Source organism: Ursus americanus, chromosome 3 (genome assembly GCF_024610735.1).
Source record: "Ursus americanus isolate L20-20 chromosome 3, mUrsAme1.1.p, whole genome shotgun sequence".
NCBI lineage: Eukaryota > Metazoa > Chordata > Mammalia > Carnivora > Ursidae > Ursus > Ursus americanus.
In genome coordinates, this window is record NC_142129.1 from 75,499,443 (window position 1) to 75,519,338 (window position 19,896).

General features: G+C 39.5%; 1 protein-coding gene across 2 annotated transcripts in view; it reads left to right on the forward strand.

The window, feature by feature from the left end:
* Positions 1–1,388: 1,388 nt before the first annotated feature.
* SEMA3D (semaphorin 3D) overlaps positions 1,389–19,896 on the forward strand; it is a 200,253-nt gene continuing 181,745 nt past the window's right edge. For both annotated transcript variants that reach the window (XM_087861124.1, XM_045793364.2), the window contains exon 1: positions 1,389–1,788. The gene's annotated coding sequence lies outside the window, so the exon portion shown is untranslated. The remainder of the gene's footprint in view (positions 1,789–19,896) is intronic.

Genomic DNA, 19,896 nt, shown 5'->3' on the forward strand with positions numbered 1-19,896 from the left:
ACAAAATGAGTGGTATAACATTAAACATAAAGCATTCAAAAAAAGGTTGCTATAGGTCAGAATAGTCTGTAGGGACTTAAATTTTCCTGTATCTAAAGAGGTAAATTATGGGGTTGGTTGGTGGAAAGTCAAAACCAAGGTTACAGAAATGGGGCAGCATGAGACACAGGAAAGAACCTTGGTCAGAGTTAGGAAACTTGAGTCCCTCCTGAGCCTGGCTCTGTCACTAACCATCTGCAACTTGCAATGACTCATTTAGCTTCTGTGGCCCTCAGCTCTCTGCTGCTGAGGAGACACTGAATGAAGAGTCTCCTCCCACCTTCCAGTTCTCCCATTGTTGCCTTTGACTGCTCACTACCCCCAAACTAAAACACCACTTGTCATTTGCCAAAGGAGCTCTGGGACCTTACAAGCTGTGCTCTTAAATCAAGCTGACAAATGCAGAACGCTGTGGCTGCTTTTTTTCCCCTATGGCTCTACCCCCAAGTCAGCTTCATGTTTGGGACTAATAAGTGCAAGGTGTGTGATTCCAGACCTAGAGTTCCAATCACAGAAGGATTTACCACGCAGCTAATGAGGCCCAAGCTTCAGGACTCATCACTTGCCCTTTCCATGACCCTGAGGGCAGCCTGACAATACATTCGCATAGTGTTTTTTTGTAAGATCTGTAGAAATTAAGCTATTCCTGCATTGCTTTTCTAAAGAGGCTGCCATCTCCAAATTGTCTAAGTTCCAGACTCCACAAAATGTGGATACATCCCTGTTCCCCATATACTTCAGTTTCCTACTGTACGACCAAGGCGTGTACAAATACATAAAGGAAAGCTCCTGACAGAAACAGATGACACATCCCTGTTGGCCTGTTATAAGGTAAAGAGGAAATAAGACTTATCGTGGGCTGTTTTCTGCTACTCCCCCCCCCCCAATTTTCTCCTCCCCCTCTACTTCGTCTTTCCTCGTGCTAGCCCCTTAATGGAGGTTTGTTCTCCATTGCTCATCCTCATGCCCGGTTCTTTCAGGGCCAGTAGCTCGGGGTTTTACATAGTGGAACACACGTACTCTTTTTGAGGCTTAGAATCTTTTGGACATTATTTGTCCGGTTTCTTCCGCGGGAGTTCCTTACCGACTTTATGGTATAGAATACTTGGGTCCCAAAGTCAGCCGGGCGCGGGCTCAAACGTCAGCGGCTGCAGCACAGGCAGAGTGCACAGGGTGGCCAGCCCGGAAAAAAATGCCTCAGCGTGGCCGGAGCTACATTTAATCCACGCTGCTGACAGCCTGCGCGCCGGCAGGGATGGACTTCGGCACGCTGCGGAGGACTGGCGTGCGCGGAGGAGGGGTGGGGGGCAAGGGCTGGGGGTGGAGATCGGAAGGGGAGAGGTAATCCCCGGCGTTTTGAGCATCCCCTTTTTAGAAAGACTGAGTCTCTCCCCGGACAGCTGCTGCGGTCACACCACAAACTTAAAAGCCGCCCTCCCGCTCGGAGCGTGCCTTTCCTCGCCACACTCGCCTCCCCAAAGCTCCAGCTGGTGCCTGGCTCCCCGCCTGTCCCGTCTCGGCGCTCCGGGGCCAGCAGCGCCCCCTGCCTCCCCGTCTGGCCTCTGCGGCCGCAGCCTCCGAGCTCCGTCAGGGCCGCCGGCGGCTCCGCGGCTCAGCCAGGGCTGCCTCTCAGAGGAGCTCGCGCCGGTGCCCCGGGTCGCCGCCGCGCACGCCCGCAGCCTGCATCCCCTTCCTCTCTTCCTGAAAGGACATCTGGCCCAGAGAGAGGGGGAGAAGAGTTCGCGGCAGGTAAGGCGGGCTTCTGGTCACCTGCTACCCCAGTGGGAGGGAGCGCTGGGGACCGCAGAGTTAAGCAGGGGTGACTGGATTTGGGGGGTAGCTGTGGGTCGAAAGTGAGGATGCGCAGCCCTAGGAGATAAGGAAGCGTCCACGGACGGAGAAAAGGCTCCGGAGCGGAGCGCACGGGGGGTGGGCGAACGGGGGAACAGACTGGGAATCAGTGCGCTTAGGAGCGGACGGCCTGTGCTCGCCGCGCCGGGGACAGCGTGGCGGCGGGGGCGCAGTCCCACCTCCCCGCTGCCGCGCCGCCGCCGGCGCCGGCGCCTCCTCAGCCGAAGCCGGCCGCTGCCAGCACCCAGCAAAGTTTTCCTTTTGAGACGCGCCCGGGAACTTCACTCTGTTCCTCGCTCCCTCCGCGGCCAAGGCGGCAGGAGAGCGCATTTGAACGTGCCCTGTGGCTTCCGCCGGCTGCAGGTTCATTGGGAGACGCGATGGTGGGGACCGTCTGGGGAGGACTTGACCAAGGGTATCTGCGACCTCGCTCCCTCCTTTTCCCGTGGGCTGGGGGAGGGGACGAGGAGACCGTAGCGGTTGTTTTTGTTGTGGTGCTTTGTGGGAGGGATGGGCGACGCCTTTTTCCTGGCGAAGGAATAGCGACGCTCCGTCTGATGGAAGCGTGCATCCTTCTAGACCCAGAGGGTAAGGTTGGAGTCAGACACCAGCCACAAAGCTGGCTATCTGGGAAATGCGGTTATTGCAAAACGCACTCCTGCTGGAGCTGGGCATCCCTTGGTAGCCTCGGCTTGGCTCGCGCGGGAAAGGCCCGGATTTGACTCCTGCTGGAAATTTAACGCAGTGGATCTACCCCCTCCCCGACCCCTGCCCCGGGTGTCCCCTGCCGACCCTTTCCCAGCCCGCCCGGAGTCGAAGCGTTAATGGGCTGCCCTGGCAGTGCAAGGGTTGTTTTCGGCACTGGCAGATTCTCCTTCCCTGGTGACTTGTGTTCAACCTCGTGGGCTGAGTTGCTTTACTTCCGTCCCAGCGCTGAGGGGACTTGACAGGAGAGGAGACGCTGCGCTGTAGCCGGCGAGCTGGAATCCAAGGGACTGGACGCGAGTCGCGCGCCCAGCAGCAGGGGCCAATGAGGTCCCAAATTCTTGGTTACGGAGATCGTAGCTAAGTCGGCGAAAAGTTCGAGGTTTAGTCGGGAGTGAAGCAAGGACTCTTCTCCACCAAGCCCCTCCCACCCTTCCTTAGCTTGTCAGTGCTGTTTGCACCAGCGAAGGAAGGGGGTCTTCAAGTCTCAAGCTTAGCCGCAAAGGCTTCTCTTCCTGACTGTATTCGTGGGGGAGGCCCGAAAGGGGAGGAGATGAAAGGGTTATGGGGGAAGTAGAGAAGGGATGAGACCCCTTCCTGGGTCTGGTGCTGCTGTTGTGTAACCATGGCAACCGCCGGGGCGCGAGCGGTCAGAGCCTTATGGGTTCCGCACGTGGAAGGAAAAATGTGGAGGGTGGGAAGGGAGAGAGCCGCATGTCATCACTCCAGTGATGCCTTCGCTTATCCGGCGGTTCCGAGGCCAGACATCGAGGAGATGAGCAGGAAGGGTTGGGGTTGGAAATAAGCAGACCCAGGCAGGAGTTGCTTTAATTCTGTTCAGCCTTGGAATCGTGGAGACTCGTCCCAGCAGCTAAAACTGGCCAGAGGAGGCATCGCTGACAAGCTACACAGTGACGGTCCAGGTCAGGGAGATGGGCAAAGACCTTGGCCCTTGGAAGAGAAAGGCCAGGAAATACAGGAAGGTGATGTGGGAAGAGATAAGAATAGGGTCAAGAGGTAGCTGAGAGACAATAAAACGGTACTGATTTGGACTGCCAACATTTCAAATGGAATTTGCCCATTTATGAAATGGAAACTTGGAAAAGGGAAGGGACATTTATCAAACGCTCTACAGCGTCCTAGGTGCTTTATACGTTATCATAATTAAGATTCCCAACAGTACTACAAGAAGTGTCATTATTCTCCTTATTTTTAGATAGAAAAAAGCAAAGACACAGAGTTAGAAGTGGGTAGTGTTCCATTTTGGTTTTTGCAATCCTAACAACAAATGGTCATCCTTAAAAATGGAATTGATGATTAGGGGAGTAGACAAAGGAGTTATTCTCATGTCTAAAATGAGAATAATGAGATCTAAAGGTGTTGATATGTCCAAACATAAACTAGTAAGGGGCAGAGCTGAGACTGGAACGGTTTTACCTTAACATGGCTCATCCTTCAGGGACTTCAGGAAGCTTTCCACAAACCCACTTAAAGCGAGGACCTACGATCAGTTTGATACCGCATTTGTATATTATAATTTACCAGGGAAGAATATCCAAGAATTTAAATGGAATCCATGATTGAGGATTGGTATAAGATACATCAAGTCTGTAGGCCGAGAATCATATACATGTGATATTAATCTATATTTACACAGGTCATATTGTACCTTACAGGAATTATTAGTGGCTTTAATCATGTTTGTAAAGAAAAAATGAAAACAAAAGAAACATATTTTGTGGGGCGCCTGGATGGCTTAGTCGTTAAGCGTCTGCCTTCGGCTCAGGGCGTGATCCTGGAGTTCTGGGATCGAGCCCCACGTCAGACTCCTCCACTGGGAGCTTGCTTCTTCCTCTCCCGCTCCCCCTGCTTGTGTTCCCTCTCTCGCTGGCTGGCTCTCTCTCTGTCAAATAAATAAATAAAATCTTTAAAAAAAAACACATTTTGTCAAATAATAACCCCATGGCTGTATTGAGAAAATTTCCTGAGGTTAATGGAGTTTCCCTTAGTCTATTTATTGCCTTCATGACCTAAAAACTTACTTTATGTTTTGGCTCCACTGGTTCACCTTTGTAAAATTCTGTTTAGGAGAACTAATGATGTGACTCCTTTTACCTCCTGATGACTCTCTGAGAGGGGGAGGTCAAGGAAACCTATCTGGCAATGCAAAATGTTTTGGAATTATCAGGAAACCATAATCAATAGCGGCAGAAACTAAGCGTAAAAGGTAGAGAAATAATTATGTGGATTTAATTTTGCCTTCCTGCTGAATTGCCTTTATAGGTACATCTTAGTTAATGGATTTGCTTTATATATTTTTGCAATGGAAAAATGCACAAAGATAAATTGAATTTTTAATCTGTGTGTGTGTGTGTGTAGGGTGGTAAGCATGGGAGTGGGAATTATTTTTGGTGGCAAGGAAGGTCAGGAATATAAACAATTGCAAAGTCAGAGCAAGTACATGTACTATTTCCAATGACAGGCCAACAGATCAACTATAGGTTTGAACTTGAGTCATGAAGCTGAAGTACTCTCACATAGTTTCTTTTCCAGAAGTAGGAAATACATTGTTTGGGGCTAGGGTTAAACTGAGGCAGGAAGTTTCAGGGTACCTCCTTTTTATTCTTCATACTGTGTTCTCATTCTACATGGGCATTGGTTAACCAAAAAAAGGTTTATCGGAGACCTAAAGATGTTTCTGACATCTTCTGGAATTGGCAAGTATCTCTGTCGACCAATGTTTGTATACTGCTTATACAGAGTTAGTGGATTAAGTCATCCCCACTTTATTAAGTATTTGGAATAATAACTTTTCAGTCTCAAGAGGAAAACATTCCAATTGGTGCTGGTTTAATAAATATTAGTATGTTTTCAGATTGTTTGTTATAGCTTCGTTATTTTGAGAAAAACAAATGTGACGCTGAACTTTACTGTTCTGTCTGGGGAATATAGTGGTATGCTGACATATGTTCTTTGGGAAGCATTCTTTTCTATTAATTCTATTCAATTAATAAATGATTTATTTAATGAATAAGAGTAACCATAGCTCTATTTTGAAAAATTATTATTCTTTCCATAAATACCTGGAGCTATACAGATTACCCCAATAAAAAAGTAAATATTTCAACAGTGAGTAACATATTTCTTGAAAGAAAAAAGAAATATCCACATTTGTGAAATAAGTAGTAATAGCAATAATAATGATTGACCATGGGCAAAACTTGTTAATCACATTTCTTCCTACCTCAAAATTTGGTTAAAAAAATACTCCACTAATCCAGGAAACCTTGGCCAAAATCCCTTTCTTTTATATCACATCATACCTTTCAAGCCAATATTCTGAGTTTCCAGTAATTTATTTTCTTCTTTACTTTTGTTGTTTATGATCCCTGACTAGATCATAAGAACCTTGAAGGAAGGAATTGGTCTTCAACTTTTTATACCTTCAGGTTAGTATATTGCTAAACATATTCTAGATACTTAATGCACACTGAAGTCTAATTCATTAACTAAACATTTAGTACAGTGATTTTGAATCACTTTATTGCCTATAAAAGATCAGATTGAAGATTTTTGGTGTTATAACTTACTTTTTCTGAGATTTTAGGAAGAAGAATTTTTTTGTACAGCTGAGTTTTACCCTTTCACAGAAAAAAGTGGTGAGATACTGAGTGTTTTATCATCATGCATAACACTCAGAAATGGTGTAATGATCGTGTGAAATAAGTTTATAAGAATTTAGTAAATTGTTGCATGCTACAAAGAAGTGATTCTTTATTTTTAAATTTCTTGTGTTTTTTAGGACTTAGTTAACACGTGAGAATCCACATCATCTGTGTCCATATTAGTTCACCTTAATTTTAAGTACCTAAGTCATAATTAGAAAGAAGGATATAGTTAAAGCAAAATTCACTATAAACAGGAAATACACTGATAAGCAACTGCAATGCCTTTGAAATGATTTTGAAATTTAATAATAATGAGATATACTTAAAAAGACAATTATAAATATAAATTATTAAAAACATAAATAGTTAAGTCCTTGAAGAAGCTGGAATATGTAATGAAGCATACCATTCATACTTAGATTTTAAGTGATTTTAATGACTTTTAGCCTATCTTCATTAATATTTTTATTTCCATGTTAATAATATTTAATAATTTCTAATACTCATAGACCAGGGTATCTTTAACAAATTGACTAATCTTTCCTGGTGAATTTAAACAGTTTGCTCATTTTTTGTAAAGCTCAATAAAATACAAGTATTGCCCTACCATAGAAATGTATAAAATAAACCGAGAATTAAGTGACTAAGGGTTCCTAGAAGAGTCCGCATCTGTCTGAATCTATCATCTTTTTAAAGATGTGGTATCTTCTTCAGCAATTAGGAATAATTTACTTTATTTTCATTTTTTCTTCTATAGGTCATTTAACATAATAACTTCAACATTTTATATTTTTAAAACTGGTGATTAATAGTGTTTTCTATTAGTGGTTTTTACTAGCAAATCACAGGAAAAATGGAAACATTTGATATATTTTTCTAATTAAATAGAATTAAGCATCATTAAATGGTACTATTACTACTAAGAACAAAGTCAATAAAACAAGCAAAATGTCTAAATTACTGAGAGTCTTGAAATATAGTACTCTTGCTTTCTGGAAAATAAGTAAAATTAATTATGCATTTTACTAGGTCTCCTTTTCAGTCAATCTTTTGCATATCTTTAAACAGCTTTTAAGGATTTTGATGTCATATTTGGTTCAGAAATGAGCCTGCATGACTGGCACCTAATTACTGAATTTTAAGCATCAGTAGTTGCAAACATACTACATTAGCAGGAATTAGACTAATAGAATTGCTCAGTAGAGATATTGCCTGGAGTTGCCTTAGTGAAGAGACAGAGAAGTAGTATAATCCATACATTCATTATCAGCATGTATAAACTGCTTAAAAATCAAGTTCAAATTACCCTCTTGAGTTGCTTAAATAACTCCACAGAAGCCTTTTTTTACATATTATGTTGACGGCCGAACCCGTGCCTGATGATGTCATAATCTCAAATTGTATTTAAATAGTCTGGTTTTCTGTGATAGAATGTATAAAATCAGTGAAACTCTTACTCCCACTTTTTGTTTTTTACCCTTGTCGTAAAGATCAGTCCGTACCACGTAAAATTCGGGCGTTCTTGGGTTTTGGCATTTGTTATTATTGTTGCTTTTGGATAAATTTTTGCTCTTCATATCTGAATTGATTGTTCTATAAAAGAAAGAGTGTTTTCTAAAATGAATACCATTCTTATTTGGAGAAACACTTTCAGTTTTGAAATATAACACTCCGTTTCAAAGATAGATATTTGGAACTCTCAGAATTTTTTGTTTACTTGTAATGCTAAATACTTTGTCTGTAGAAATTGATACTAATTTGAGTTTTCTTGTTGAAATGGGGCACTTGATTTTTTGCCAATCATTTATTTTTATAGTAATGATTTTCATCACAGATACAATTCCTGATCATTTCTAAAAACTAGAAAATATAGATAAGCATAGAGAAGTGTTAGTAAAACTTTATTCATAAACTTATGAATGTATGTTAATTCTTAGCTTAAAAATGAAATGTATTTATTTATTAAACATGAATAAATTTTATATGTGACGCTTAGTGCCTAGATCTTGTTTTCTAATGCCATTCTTCAATAAAAGGAACCAGAGATTCTTGGAGAAATGGCTGACTCAAGGACTGGGGCAGGAAATATAGACCATGAGCCTAGAGCTTCTTGTAGTGCCAGAAAATAAAGGAGTGCTTAACACACACATAGACACACCACCACCACCACTACCACTACCACATACACGCAGTGATGGGATATGTCAGAGAGACAGAGGAGCCAACTGAGAGAGCTCCCAGTGGCCAAAGTTGGAACAGTTTGAGCAAAAAAATAAAGTTGTACTGAGTATAACCCAAAATATAAAACAAATATCCATGAGACAATGCTAATATAAATAAATGATTGAATCCATTAATAAATGGAGAAGAGACAAATCTCCCAGGCAGAATTTCAAATAATTTATGGAAATAACTCTGTTCTCAAGGAAAGGGAGCATCACTCCCTACTTCTGAAGTGTAAGCTGAAAATGGTCTCTTCCTCTCTTTGGAAAGGGAGAAAATGGTATTTTGTAATGAGTGAGCAAGCCTGACAAACACTATCTCAGCCAGGTGATCAAGGTCAACATCAATCATAAAGCATGTTGATAGTATGTACTCTTTTTTTTTTTAAGATTTTTATTTATTTATTTGACAGAGAGAGAGAGAGACAGCGAGAGAGGGAACACAGTCAGGGGCAGTGGGAGAGGAAGAAGCAGCCTCCCAGTGGAGGAGCCTCATGTGGGGCTCGATCCCAGGACTCCGGGATCACGCCCTGAGCTGAAGGCAGACGCTTAACGACTGAGCCACCCAGGTGCCCCAGATAGTATGTACTCTTGATAGGATGGGATAAAAGAACACTTTTGCAATCTCTCTCCCAAAAACCCGTAAAGAACCATGAGAAAAGCATCAGACAAATTCCAGTAGGGGGGCAGTCTACCATATACCTAACCGGTACTCCTCAAACCTGTCATGAACATCAAAACCAAAGAGAGTATGAGAATTTGTCACAGCCAAAGAGACAGGGACTAAATGTAATGTGGTATCCTGGATGGGATCCATAAAAAGAAAAAGAGCATCAGGTAAACATTAAGGAAATCAGAATAAACTATGGACTTTAGTTAATAATAATATATCAGTATTGGTTCATTAATTGTAACAAATGTCCATACGATGTAAAATAATAGGGAAACTATTATAGGTTGTGGGTTTAGGGTGACTCTGTAATATCTTCTCAATGTTTTTGTAAATCTAAAACTGTTCTAAAAGTAAAGTCTATTTTTAAAAATCATATATGAAAGCATATAGATTAAGCATGGTGAGAAACCATTTAAGAGGTGAACCATTCTCTGGTCAGCAAGGCTAATATCATTCATTTAAATGCTTAGTTTAGTCCACTAGTTCAAGGTACTATTTTGCCTTTTTTTTTTTTTGATGCTAAATATAAAAGATCTTGGTAAACACATATTTTGAATTAGCTGTTCTTCTTATAACTATATTTTTGAAGGAAAATGTGGTATTTGGATTACTAAAAAACACCCAGATTACCATTATTATAGGTTTTCATGTGAAGAAAGTTGTGTATTAGTCATGTCCTATAAATCAATCTTAAATATAAAGAGAGAAGGCAAACTTTTTTCTACTTCTGCCTTTGCTGTTTTATTGATATTGACAAGATCCATCACCCGTGCCAGATGTCTTCAGTTCTAGATGATGCTTATGCTTCCAAAATTCTTGCCAGAATGGCTCAAGCACTATTTATTCTTTTTACCCCTCTTTGAATCTCAAGGACATCTACCGCATTAAGTATGTTAAATATTATTCCCTATCAAATATTATATATATAATACACATGTCATTACTACTTTGAAAGTTATATATATACTTAGGAGGCCTCTATGTCCCAAAAAAAACTCCCAGAAGCTGAGACTCACCTGTGTTGCAGCCAATGTAGAGTGGGGAGGATACACAGGCTGCCATTTCCCTTTGAGTGTGTGTGTGTGTTTCTCATTTTTCCCTCTCTGTAAATCACACATTTTTCTTTCTCTTCCCTGTGTTCCAAATTGTTTCTATTTAAAAAATCTGCGTTTTACTTTCTTGGAGTAAGTTCTTCTTACAGTTGGACTGAAAGTCCTGTCATGTTACCTTTCTTACCTAAGCTTTTATACTGGTGTCTAATTTTTGAGTGTTACCTCATATTTATAGTTAGAGTTATCTGACTCTGTGCTTTATAGTTAATTATAGTTTCTGGTGAATTTGTATTCTAATGTGGCAATTGTTGAAAAGTTTAGCTATGCTTTTTTTTTTCTGTTTTTAGTTTGTATGAGTCATAGCATAAAAAACACATTTGAAGAAATTGTTCAGGAAAAGTCATGGAAACCAATCCGAGAATATGTGACTAAAGGCCCTCTTTTTTGGTATGACCCCACTGAATTTCCTGAAATAATGAAAACGTCTGAAAAAGACCCAGATTGATATAACTAAAATGCTCTGGGTTCTCACTAGAATCTTAGACTCAGAGTTTTCATTTTTGTTATGAAAAATAATTGATTACATTTTTTTTTTTAAGAAAGAGAGATCCTGCCTATGGTAATTTAGCACAGTCAGAAAGAGGAATGGGGAAATCTAATACTCTGACCAAAATCTTTTAAAATGCATACCAGAGACTATCTTGTCTTCTCCTTTTTCACTTCCTATCAATGTATTTTCAAGTAATCGATGACTTGTGAATACATAATTATAACTAGAGTACATTTTTAAAAATCTTTGTAAATGAAAATAATCCTCTCAAATCTTATCAATTTTGAGATTTGACTCTGTGTCAGATGACAAAAATCTTTAAATAGTGCAATAGTATACTTATTAATTTTATCATTGATGTATAATCTTATTCAGAATTCACTCTTTTGGCCCCACTCGCGTCTGTCTTGTAGTTTCATGTATTTCCCTTATTATAATTGAATTAGTGTGTTACAAGTTGCTCTCCAAGCTGAATGGTAGAAAGTTAAAGCGAGACTATTCTGTCTGCAGAAGTATTTGCATGATGAAATTATGTAAGATATTATTTATGATGTTAAAACGGGAAGTTAATACAAATCAACTTTTGAAGTTAAGACTTTTATCACCTGTAAAGCAGCTGTTCAAAAGCATTTGTGCTGGATATACAGATGAGAGAATAACATTTCATTTCACAGAGCTGTGGGGATTGTTGTCTTAGACTGCACTGTGATGAGGTTTGGCAGAGAGTGTTCATTGTTCAGGTTTTAAAAAGGGCAAGTTTTTGGCAGGAGTAACTTGCATAGAAGAGAAATGCTCTGCGTACACATGTGCACTCAATAAACCCTTCAGAGAACTTGGGCTAAGATATTATGGATTCCTCACTGCACCTACCCCCCATCTCTGGATGTTGACTGTTTAGAACCGTTTTGTTGTGTCACTATCATATAGGCCATTTCATATTCCAAGAAATAGTACTTTGGGTTCATATTTCAAAAGTTATTAGAGTATAGTGAGTAGTCATTTCATATCTTGTGTACTTCCACTTGAAATTTATTAAAAATAACAATTGCTTTCAGATCTGCTTTTTGCTAACATTTATCAGTCACACAACCATCATCTCTATGACAGCCAGCAGTCATACTTTCTATATATTTGTGAGCCTTGGTTATTTCTGATAATCAGAAATGAAGATGTAGAATTTCCCTTTTTTTCTTCTTTGGGTACACACAGTGTTGAAAATGTTTGTGCTTTAAGTACATAATGTATCAGGACAAGCAAAACCAAAAAGTCTTGTTAATTCCCCAAATCAATAAGTAGGACAAGCCAGCATCGACCTCATGGGCCTACGTTCTCTCTACTCCTTTCTCCTGGGGCTTTCGCTGCACTGATTTCTCTTTTCACTTGGAAGAATTTTGCCCTTTACTGCCATCACCTCTCCTGGCCCCTCACTGTTGCGCATTCTCCTTACCACCTTCACATGCGTTCCCTACTTGAGTGCTTTTCACTCAAATCAACGCCCCTGTCCTTTCGATCTTTTCCAGTCCCCAGTAACTATTAGCCTCTCTCTTACGTCTAGGATCACAGGACTGTTTCTCAAGGATCAAATGGTTGTTACCATGACATTTTTCATCTTCCCATAGCATATCACCAAGTCTTGTAGGTAATAAGTACACCATCTCTAATAGTTGAAATTATTCTATTTGGAACCTGTTGCCTCCGTTTTTTCCTCTCACTGGTTTAGATATGCAATTCATCGTGAAGTTCATTTCACGTGTACATTCCTTCATCACAAAGGTTATTTCACACGTATCCATATTACTTTTGAGCCATTCTACCTCTCCTTTCCTTTCCATCTTTTGCAAAGTATTTATCAAGTGCCTGCACTGGGCACTGTGAGAGGCACTGATGAAAGACAGATGGAAAGCATGGCTCCCCTGAAGTGGACAATTATAAAAGAATTCATTATCATTACGGGTCACATCAAATCTCTTTAGGATCTTAAATACAATAAACAAAAGGTCCTATTCATACTGTTGGTCTAGAGCCTTTTTAAAAATTATGTCATCTTCTTCCTTAACTTCCGCTTTTCTCTATGTGGCACTTATGCCCCAAGTGTCATTGAGAGCCCCGAGTTCTCTCTTGGGTCTTAATTATTGCACCATACCACTTTAGCGCTTGTGGGTTGGCCTTCATTGCTCAATACTCCACTTCTAAAGGAGGTTTCTCTGGTAGCTTAAAGTTTCGAGTCTTTGATTAGTGTAACTTTAAACTGGGGCTTTAAAGTGGGGGAGGGAATATGGTGCAATCCCTGAGACTCTGCCCTGTGAAAGCAGACAGCCTGGGTTCAGGTCTTAGTTCTGTCGCATCTGAGTGGTGTGATGCAGACAAGCAACTCGACCTTTCTGTACCTGTTTCCCGTCTTTCAGCTGGGGGTTCATGATTGTGCGAACCTCCTAGGATCATTGAGAGGATTAAATGGGTTAATATAGGAAAATCAAATGCTGTACAGCACATTGCAATATCTGTGAGTATTATCTCTTCTTTATCCTTACTCAGGTTATGCGAATTGCACCTCAGGTCAGATTCTCACACCATCTACAAACTGTTCCTAGTGCCTTTTTGTTCTTTATCTGCTGTATTTCATTCATCTCATTCAAAGAACAGCCCTTCGGTGACCTCACTGTTTTGTTCCTGGGTAATAGAAGGACATTTTAGGATTGACTATTACCACCTCCTTATTTGGCACAGAAGTGCATTTAAAGAGACATACAGTTGACCCTTGAACAACATAGGTTTGAACCGCACAGGTTATGCTTATATGCACATTTCTTTTCAACCAGTATATCAGAACATTTTTCAGAGATTTACAACAATTTGAAAAAGCTCACATAGCATAGAATAATCAAAAAATTAAGTTATGTCGTGAATGCATAAAATATATGTAGATACTAGTTTATTTTCTCATTTACCATAAAATATACACAAATCTATTATAAAAAGTTAAAATTTATCAATTTATCATGGTGCTATTCACACTCAAGAGAAATGTAAGCAAACGTAAAGATGAAGTATTGAATCATAACTGCATAAAATGAACTGTAATATATACTGTACTACTGAAACAATTTTGTAGCCACATCCTGTTGCCATTGCAGTGAGCTCAAGTGTAGGGAGTATCCACTAAAAACACAGTGTGACACTAATCATCTCCACGTGAATAGTTTGTCTCTTCAGTAAATGTCATATCATGGTAAAAAGTGGCCTCTCGTGAGTTCTTGCGTATTTTTCATTGTGTTTAGTGCAATACTGTAAACCTTAAATAAAACCATGGGAAGCATATGAAGGTTAGTGATGCTGAAAGTACCTCCAGGAAGCAGAGAAAAGTCATGACGTTACAAGAAGTTGAAATGCTGGATATGTACCATAGATTGAGGTCTGCAGCTGTGTTTGCCGCCATTTCAAGATCAATGAATCCAGTGTAGGACCATTGTAGGAAAACGAAAAGGAAGTTAATGAGGCCATCACTGCAGCTAAACCAGCAAGTGCAAAAAACACCTTCTACTTTTCGCAGAACAGTGTTTTTTAACTCTTACTGAAAATGTAGCAAGAAAAAATGTAGCTTTGATGTAAGTACAGAGGTGCTGTAAGAAAGGCATACCTATAGACTCTAATAGGATTTGAGAAAAAGTGAAGTCATTAAATGACAACTTAAAGGAAAAAGAAGGTGAAGGATCTAAAGCTGGAAAATGTAATGCTGCAGACGATGATTTCGGCTTAAAAAATGTCCAGATAAGAGGAGAAGCAGCTTCTGCCCACCGAGGGGCAGCAGATGAGTTCCCAGATGCCATTACAAAAATTGAGAACAGATATCTGCCCAAACAGGTTTTTAATGCAGATGAAAGTGCTTATCCCAGGAAAAAGTGCCACAAAGGACATTTGTTAGTAAGGAAGAGAAGTGAGCACCAGGATTTAAGGCAAGAAAGGATAAACTAACTCTACTGTTTTGTGCAAATGCAGTTGGAATTATGATCAAGACTGTCCTTATCTAGAAAGCTGCTGACCCCTGAGCCTTCAAAGGGAAAAGATAAACAGCAGCTGCCAGTCTTCGGTTGTATAAGAATAAGGCCTGGACAACGAGAACCTTTTTTCTGGATTGGTTCTATACATGCTTTGTCCCTGAAGTCGGGAAGGACCTGGTCAGTAAGGGACTGCCTTTTAAAGTTCTTTTGATATTGGACAATTCCCCTAGACACCCAGCACCCCATGAACTTAACACCAAAGACATCAGAAGGGTCTACTTGCCCCCAAACATAATGTCTCTAATGCGGTCTCTAGATTAGGGAGACTTCAGGACTTTTAGGCTCATTACACATGGTACCCTAATGAAAGGATGGTCAGCATTATGGAAGAGAATGATAGAGAACATCATGAGAGTCTGGAAAGATTATACCATTGGGGATGTCATCCTTATAGAAAAGACTGTGAAAGGTGTCAAGCCTGAAACAATAAATCCCTGCTGGAGAAAACTGTGTGCAGATGTTGTGCATGACTTCACAGGATTTATGACAAAGCCAATCAAGGAAATCATGAAAGAGATTGTGGATATGGGGAAAGAAAAAAAAAAGTATGGGGGGTGAAGGGCTTCAAGATATGTTCTTGGATCTTGAAGAAACTGAAGAGCTAATAGACGCCACACCATAAGAATAACAGAAGACAACTTGATGAAGATGAGAATTTTTGTACCAGTGCCAGACTGATGAGGAAAAAGACATAGAAGAAACAGTACAGAAAACAAGCTGGCATTAGATAATCTGGCAGAAGAGGTCCAATTATTCAAGACTGCTTTTGACTTCTTTTACAGCATGGACTCTTCTATGATAGGGGCACTGAAGCTAAAGCAAGTAGCAGAAGAAGGATTGAGGTATCAATATAGAAACAGAAAATTTTTACAGAAATGAAAAATAAAAAAAAATCAGACAGAAATGATGATGTATTTCCATAGAGTTGCACCAAGTCTGCCTGCCTTTCTTTCCTCTCCTTCCACCTCCTCTACCTCTTCCACCTCTCCCAACCTCGACAGCAAAACCAACTGCCCCTCCTCCTCCTCCTTCTAGCCTACACAACGTAAGGATCACAAGGATGAAAACTTTATGATGATCCACTTCCACTTAATGAACAGCAGATAATCATCATGCCCTACAGTTAATAAACCTATGTTGTGTCCATGTTCATCCTTATTGAAAATCTAATAACTGTATGGTAAGAACTGTATGAGAGGTTTCTGTGTCATCATCATCATCGTATTCATACTGTAGAACATTGTTTGCATAAGGTGAGTAATATTTAATATACAGTTAATAATGTGTTTGTTGTCTTACTGTTTTATACCTTTGCTTTCAAAGAATTATATTACCATATAGTATGCCTCTCTCTCTGGTAAATGGAGAAACTGTGTATTCACCAATCATCACAGGTAAGTGGTTTAAAAAATGTAACAATGTTTCCAATACTGTATTATGAATGACTGTAATACTGTATGCCATAAAAATTTTATAACAATTCATTCATTACTGTATAGGCTAGGCTACTATGAAATAATTATATTGATTACACTAGGCTACCATAAAGCAATCCTATAGCTGCTTCTTCATTATCGGAGAATCAGATGTTATACCGGTAAATAAATACAATTTTTTTTTACATTACCTTTTCATTTTTGATGTCTAATGTTAGTAATACTGTAACATCTACCGTGTTGTGTACCATATGAGAGAATATTGATGCAGGTGCTGACAAACAATGCATCGTATAAAAAGATGATGTAACTTACAGTATCGATAAGTATAGTATAGTACTGTAAGTGTATTCTCTCTTCCTTATGATTTTCTTAGTAACATTTTCTTTCCTCTAGCTTACTTTATTGTCAGAATACAGTATATAATATATAGAACATACAAAATGTGTGCTAATGGACTGTTTATGGTATTGGTAAGGCCTCCTGTGAACAGTTGGCTATTAGCAGGTAAGTTTTTGGAGAGTCAAAAGTTATACAAAGATTTTCAACTGTGTGGAAATCAGGAACCCAACCCCTGCATTGTTCAAGGGTCAACTGTAGTTTGGCGGCAATTGCAACAGACCATGATACAAGGATGTGAAGAATCCAGGGCAAAGGAACCCATCAATACTAGTTTTGTCACACAAGAAACAGCTAGCTATAGAGGCAAAAAGCAAGTAATAAAATCCATAGGCACCCCATCTAAATTTCCAGGCTTATTTCTTAGCATCCCACCTTTCTCATTTAGCTGTCTGCTGCTGGATTTGTAACAACATTTCATATATTCTTGCTATGCTCCATCCCCAAGTGAGCAATACAGATTTGTTCAACAGCTTTCCTTCCCCCTTCCTCCTTTCTTTTACCCAATGCATAGATATCTCTTTAGCCCGCCAATATGGGCCTGCTGCCAATTTGATGCCCTTGCTCACAGCTTACTTCCACTAGCTTATCGCTCTATCGCCCCAGAAATGTTGCTCTGAAACGTTTCATTGAATGCTCTCACTGTGCTCCAGTTCCAGAATATCCTATTTTAGTCCCCTTTGTAAAATGCGAAGGGAAACAAAGTGACCTGATTCACTGTCCACCACTAGAGGGGCTGGAAATCAACCCAGCAACATTCTCCTGAATTTCAGTCTCAGGCCCAGGGACCAGACCCTTTCCAGACGACATACCAGTGCTGAACTTCCCCTACTTGAGCTATCTAACTGCTAAGAGTGCCCTGGATCCCTACTCCCTAAATTTTGGACTTCAGGGGACCTTTCAGAAACCTGCAGTACAGCCCTGAGGGATGAAGTTTGCTAAGGGAAGCTAAGCCCTTATCTCTCTAGGAGGAAGTTTAGGAAGAGCCCAGAGATAAGTAAGTGACTCCCGCATCTCATCTCGCTGTAAGCAATCTAACATGCAAAGAGCATCTTTGTCTGATGTTGCCTCATCTGCTTGGCAGTTCTCTGGACTATAACTAATAGGAGCTGCAAGTATGTTAATCAATGATGGTTTCCAGAAATTGAACTTAAAGGTCACTTCAGCTTCTGCACAAGTGGAAGTGAAACCGAATATGTTTTATGGGAAAATACTTTTCTAATGCCTTTCTTGGTACTGTTTCAGATTAGTCTATTCCCTTGTCACTTTTGCATAGGGATCTTCATCGATATATTAATAATAATTTATAAATTATATATCTTATGTAATTATATATCTTGTATCAATAATAATTTATAAAACCATATTCTATTTCACAAGAAATAAAATATTTTAGAGACTGGATAAATAGAACTTATTTGAAATAATTTCTAAGTATTTTCTAAATAATCATAGAGCCAACCCCTTTATATATCATTCTCTTGGTATATATGCCTTTAGAATGTGGCATTTTCTATTCCATGACTTTTAAGGATAATTTTGTTAGGGCAAATCAAGAGAAGGAACAATTTTAAAGAATAGAATCAAGAGTCAGCTTTGATTTTATAATTTTACTCTTATTGTTTTTTAATTTAGTGAATGAATTTTTACAAATCTGTTGGTTTGTCTCTTCATGGAATTTTAAATAAAGGCAATAATTTATATTACTTTTCTATGTATTTTGCTGGGTCAAGATGGGTTTCTTTCTCAGATGATTCCTTTTAGGTGTCATTCATAGAGACCAATCAGGCTAGTAGTAGGTTTTCCAGGTAGTTCCAGGGTCACTAGAAAAAGAGGGATCTGGGTCAAGGTAATGATTCTTTTTCCAGGACTATAGCCCAGGATTGAAGACAGGTAGGGAAGGTGGGGAAATCCTTGAGCTACTATGCAGGTTGTTATTTTGGGGCCTCTATAATTCCTGGAATGTATCTGACTGCTCCTTCTTCCATTCAGTCATGGTTCCCCTTTCTCTTCCTTCCACTAAATGCACTTTGCCTATAGTTCTCTCTTTTCTTTCTACAGACTCTTCTCACTGATCCATTCACTTTCCTCATTTCAATTATTACTTAAATGGGAAAGACACATAAATTATTAACCCTGAACTCCCTCCTGGTCTTGGTCACTCTGCTAGTATTTTTTCCAGTAGGTTCTAATTTAAGGTTATTGATCATCTACTTAGCAAGCAGTTTAAACTCTTATTATGATGTCACCATGTGCTTTCTACCACTGTGGTTGTAATTTTGTACACACAAGTGTTTACACTATATTGTGGTGGAAAAGGAGTATACTTGGAAGTCACAATTTATTATTTGGGAAAATTCGGTAACTTATTTAACTAGATGGGCTTTGGTATACTCATACTGAAGTGGAGTAAATGCATTCAAATGTGAGTATTAAATGAGAAAAGGTAGATAAAGAACCTCTCCCAGAGCCTGACACCATTGTTATTTTAAAAAACAACACTAATAGTTTGATTTCTTCTCACCAATATACAGTAAGCTATTCTACTGGTTGTGAAAGCCTTGAAATGCTAGGGTATAGACTTTAGATTTTATTCCATACGCAATTGGGAGCCCCTAAAAGTTTTTGAACTATGAAATAACCCAAGATTTGGTGTTTTAGGAAGATAAACCTACGAATAGTTTTCAAGGAGACCAATTAAGAGACTCTTCATAGATGTAACACAATGATGATGAGAATAAGGGTACCAGAGAAATACGAGACTATTATATCAGACTTTTACTTTTTGTAATTTGTGTATTTTGCTTGTTATTTGTGTATTTCATGATTTTTGCCCGATTGTATATTCAAAGCATTTTATTATAACAAGAACTTTGCACTCAGTCTGTCTTAGAACTGTTTCATATTTTTCTCAGGACCTAGATGTGTTAACCTTCAAACTTTCTCATTGATGTTACACTTTTTGAAATGAATGTATATTGTTTCCAGAATTCACAAAGGAACAAGTAATATCTTCCCACACAGAAGGTGTGAGGTCAGACTAGATTCCAAAAGGATATAGAATACCTAGTGAATTTTTTCCTGCTAAAAGAAGTTGGATATTTCAGGTTACTGAAATAATTTTTAAACGTCATTTTATTTTTACTTATTTATTTATTTATTTTTAAAGTAAGAGAGAGAGAGTGAGCCAGGGCAGGGGGTGGGGGTGCACAGAGGGTGAGTGATAGAATCTTAAGCAGGCTC